The 5181-nt window shown below is 61.2% G+C and overlaps 1 pseudogene; it reads left to right on the top strand.

Annotated features, from left to right (window-relative positions):
• Positions 1–533: 533 nt before the first annotated feature.
• Positions 534–4338, top strand: LOC112547976 (annotated as a pseudogene).
• Positions 4339–5181: the final 843 nt, after the last annotated feature.

Below are 5181 nucleotides of genomic sequence, written 5' to 3'. Positions count from 1 at the left end.
TGCTGGTGCCCCTTAATCCCGACCCGCAGCCCCCACAATGGGGAAATGGGCAGGATCCAGGTGGGAGGTGGCCCACATGTGGGCCTGGGGTGGGGCAAGGGGGCAGCCCTAGCCCTGAGACTGCCCTGGACTCCCGTCCTTCCCCCTCCCTGACTCCACGGGGCCTGAGGAAACAGGCAGGGAGTGGAGCAGAAAGGCTTAAATCCCAGAGGGTGCCCCTCCTTCCTCTTCCCCTTGGCTGCGGAGGGGCATTTCCATCTCAAAAGCCCCTTTGCTTTAATTATTTCTGCTCTAATTAACAGCCCCCCTTCCCCCACTGGGTCTTAAAGGGCCAGCAGCTGGCCTCTCACTCCCAGCCCCACCAGCCAACTCTTGCGGCATCCTCTGGCTGAGCTCCTGGCACCCAGCCACAGCCATGGGCATCTCCTTGGACTCTGACCCAGTGACTGTGCCTTGGCAGCCTTCCTAGCCAGGGACCCCCCTTGCTGGCATCACCTCTGGGCTGGGGATCTGTGGAGACTCCCCATGGGGTGATGCAGGGCCTGGAATACATGGATGACCTGCTGGTGGGAGAAGGGGGGTGTGTGTGGCAAAGCTTGTAGCTTCTTCAGATAGAGCCTTTTCCCTGTGGAGAATCCCCCTGGGGCAGTACAGGGCTCATGGCACATGTTTGAACTGCAGGAGGCAGCTATTAGAGTGGTGGTGGGGCGCAGTGGGGTGTTGTATGTCTCTCAGTCGATCATAGCCTAGAGACACGCTTTTTTTTCTCTGAGACGAATCCCCTGGCAGCAGTACGGGGCTTAGGACATGTGGCTGAACAGCCAGCTTGAGCGAGCAAACTTGGGGGTGTGCTGGGGGCAACGGCATTCATATAATGCAATGTCATGTAATATGTAATATAATATAAATGTGGGTATGCTAGACTTCATCTCTCCCTCCTGCGCTCACCCGGGGCCTCTCAGCTTGGAGGCCTGTGGAGGTGCCGGGAGTGCCCTGCTGGCGCTGCTGATAAGAGCTGAGCTGTCTCTGCTGGGCTCTGATATGCCACCTGCTCCCTTAGACTTTTTGCCCAGCTTTTGGAGCCAGGTGGGCCTTGGGCCCTGATAAAAGGGGCCTCTTGGGAGATGGGGAAGCTGAGGCACAGCCTCCTTTGTTCACCTTGCAGCTGGCGGCTGAGAGTGGTGGGGCTGAGACCCACCATGTGCCTGCAGCACCTGGGTGCTGCTAGGGAAGGTGAATGGCCCAGGTCTGGGCCCAGGGCAGTATGGTTCTGGGGGTGCCTGCCCTAGCCCCTCCCCTGCAGTTACCCCTACCCATGGGAGAGGAGCAGGGGATGAGGGGCTAGGGCTGGAAGTGAGGCCAACAGCATTATCCATATCTTTAGCTTCCCTTGTCAGCGTGCTACTGAGGCTCATCCAGCCACCAGGGTCGTTCCTGCCCACACAGTGGCGGGGGGAAGTGGGGGCTGGGGCAGGGGCACCAGGTGCTGGAGGGGGTCTGGGCACCCCCCTGGCTTCACCCCTCCCCCCTCCTGCCCCCCACTTGTTCCAGGATCTTTGTGAACTGAATTTCATCGTGTCCAGCCTGGCGCTGGACAAGATCAAATGCTTTGACTTCAACATGGACTACACACTGGCCAGTAAACACGGTGCCAAAGTGGGCACAGCCATTGGCTACCCTGCTGCCCTCCGGGACTATGCCTACGACCCCTGCTTCCCCACCAGGTGAGCGGCCTGACCCCCGGGCAGGGCCTAGGGGCCCGAGGCAGGGCAGCTGCAGGGTGGGCGGGCCTGGGGGCTAGAGTCTGGGGTGGGGCTAGTATGGGCACAGTCAGGGAAGGGGGTGGAGCCAGGGAAGGGGCGGAGCTGAGGGCTAGAGAGGGTAGAGCCAGCCCCAGTGTGGGCAGGGCCAGCACCTCTGTAGGGGGAGGATGGGGGTCCAGAAGCTGCGTGTGTCCTGCCAGCACCAGGGGGGCTTGGAGGCTGCAGTCCCGGGTGCTGCCTCCCCTAATTCCCCCGGGCGCAGGGGCCTGGTGTTCGACACCTGGTTCGGACCGTGCTGAAGGTGGACGCCCACGGGAACCCGCTGCTCTGCACCCACGGCTTCCACCTCCTCAAGGGGTACATGCCCCTGCCCCCGGATCCACCCTCAGATCCCTCCACGGCCCTGGGCCCTGCCCCGCCAGCCTGGCCAGGCCTGGGGTGCTCTTGGACACCCGGGTTCCATGCAGGGTGGCCATCGTACAGGACAGTCCAGTTTTCTGCTACTCTGTCCTCTGCCCTCTATTACTACGAAACCCAATGCCTTTATGTCCTCTATTTTTCCTTCAAGAGAAAAATAGAGGTCATAAAGGTGTCCAGTTTCGTATCAACAGAGGACGTAGCAGAAAACCAGTGTGTCCTCTGTGATGGCCACCCTAGTTTTATGCCAGCCTCGGGTCCTGGGGGGAAGGCCAGGCCCTGAGGCCTCCCTGCTGGGAACTGCCCCGGGAGGGGTGGATCTGCCCCTGCTCATGCCTCTTCTCCTCCCATGCAGGGCTGAGGTGCGGGGGTTTTACCCCAACAAGTTCATCCAGCGAGATGACACCAAGTGCCTCCATGTGCTCAGAACCCTTCTGCCTCACTGGTCAGCATAGGCCCCCACCCCCATGTCCCCCAGCCCTCTCAATTATCCAGGGACCCCCAAATCCAGCTTCCCTATACTCATCCACCTCCCAGTTTACCCAGGGTTCCCTCCGGATCCAGCCCCCTCTAATGCAGCCTCCCTACTGATCCAGGATCCTCCCCTGAGCCAGCCCTAGCGCCCCTATATTCCTCATGCTCCTCCTCCCCCCATTTATACAAGGTTGCCCCTCAGCCTCCTCTATATGTGGGGTCCTCACCCCCAAATTCCTGCCCCCCTGATGACTCCTGCTCCTGCAGAAACCTACCTCTACACCTGCTTGGTTGATTTCTTCACCAACAACCCCTAATACATCAAGACCCAAGCTGGGGGTATCTGGGGCTTGGGCGGGTGGTTGGGGTCTCATGTACAGCTCTGGGCATGGGATAGTGGTGAGGGCTGGGGGTACTGGGGTCTGACATACAGCACAAGGCAGCAGGGGACTTTGGGGGAGGGGATCCGGCTGACAGACCCCCTCACCAGCTCCCTCCCCCTGCACCCGTGACATGAGCCACGAACATGGGAACCTCTTCATGTCGTACCAGAGCATGTTCCAGGACGTGTGGGAGGCCATGGACTAAGTCTACCTCTCTGCGAATCTGGGAGAGTCTGGAGGGGTATCTGCCATGCCTGGGGGGGTGGTAACACTGTGCCCCCCTCCACACCCACAGGGCTGCTTGAAGGAGAAGACCTTGGAGAACCTGGAGCTATATGTGGAGAAAGATTGCCCCTTGCGGGGCATATCTAGGTTGGGAAAAAGAACCCCCCTACCCCTCCAACCTTCATTGCTTCCCCCCACTGGACTCCCCCGAGCTCCAGTAGCTGCTGCACCCCTGGCCAGAGCCTTGGCACTCATCCCCTAGATGCCCACCCTGGGCCCTCACCTGCCCCCCAAGCACTGGGTGCTCCCTGCTGGGCCCCCCATTGATGCCCCATGCCCTGCTCTGCCCCACAGCCCCAGGTACCCCTGCTTTTGGCTCACATGAAGGAGGCAGGGAAGGTTTTCTTCGCTACTGATAGCGACTACCGTTACACTGATGTGAGTAGCTGCCCCCCGCCCCCCGCATTGGGGTAGCAGGGTGGGCAGCCTTGGTTTGGGAGGGGTGTGACTCAGTTTCCCCAGTGCCTGAGCCTTAGCACCAACACTGTGCCTCAGTTTCTCCAGGAACTAGGCCTCAGGGTATGTGTGTGAGGTAGGGTAGCATGCCTCAGTTTCTCCAGTGGCTGGATCTCATCATGGATCAATAGAGATAGTGACCTCCCTCCCTCCTGTCTTGGGCAGGCCATCGTGACCTACCTATTTGACTGCCAAGAGGGAAACAAGGTGATTCAGAGCCATGGGGAGGCCTGGGGGGAGGGGGGGTAGATGCTGGGATGGGGAGGCCTTCTTGACCCCTATCTACCCAGTGCCCTTGAAGCATGTTGGTGGATGGTGTGGGGAAGCAGATCCTGGCTGCTTATGGGGGGGGCTTGGGGCAACTGATGGGGGAGGGGTCCCTGGGATAGCTATGGGGGGATTGGGGGCCTGGAGGGTCCCAGTTGGCCCTGTCCCCCCAGACAGCCCCCCTGTGACAGCTCTGGTGCTCCTACTTTGACCTCATCATGGTGGATGCCTGCAAGCCATGCTTCTTGGCCGAGGGCACTGTGTTGCACCAGGTTGATACCCCCTACTTCTGACTCCTGCCCAGCTGGTGCCCTGAAGTATGTGGGTGGAGGGCAAGGGGGAACAGATCTCGGCTGCCCCCCTGGCTCAGTGTGACTCCCTTCCCCCAGGGCAATGGGAAGCTGTGGACTGGGACCTACACGGGGCCCCTGCAGTACTGTGTAGGGAGGTGAGGCCCCACCCCCCCGACCCCTGCTGCTCTCCCCAGCTTGAGGGCAAGAGGCAATACCCCGCTGACCCCCATACCCCGAGGCTCGGCAGTGGCAATGTGTGGGCTGCTGGGGGTTCAAAGCCATGACATCCTGTACATAGGGGCCCACAGCCTGCCCCTCAAGGGCCCCAAGTGCCAGGGTTGGCGAACGTTCCTGGTGCTGCCTGAGCTGGAACATGAGCTGCACGTTCCAGCCCAGCATCGTGGTGCGTGCGGGTCAATGGGAGGCGGGAGGTTGGGGGGCAGGAGGGATGTGGGGATTGGAAGGATGAGGGGGCACAGGGGGCTGTTGGGAACCATGTAGGGATGGTGGGGGGGAGGTCTGTGCCCCAGGGGGCCTGAGCTGCCCCCCCTGACTGACCCCCAGTCATGACAGAGCTGTCCGAGGAGCTGCACCACCTGGACACGGCATTGGCTTGGTGAGGGGGCCAAGGGCTGGGGGAGTAGAGGGATGTGGGGATTGGAAGGATGAGGGGGCACAGGGGGCTGTTGGGAACCATGTAGGGATGGTGGGGGGGAGGTCTGTGCCCCAGGGGGCCTGAGCTGCCCCCCCTGACTGACCCCCAGTCATGACAGAGCTGTCCGAGGAGCTGCACCACCTGGACACGGCATTGGCTTGGTGAGGGGGCCAAGGGCTGGGGGAGTA

This window comes from Alligator sinensis, unplaced genomic scaffold, assembly GCF_000455745.1.
Source record: "Alligator sinensis unplaced genomic scaffold, ASM45574v1 scaffold1462_1, whole genome shotgun sequence".
In the NCBI taxonomy this organism is placed as follows: Eukaryota; Metazoa; Chordata; order Crocodylia; family Alligatoridae; genus Alligator; species Alligator sinensis.
This window is presented reverse-complemented; position numbering and strand designations above follow the sequence as displayed.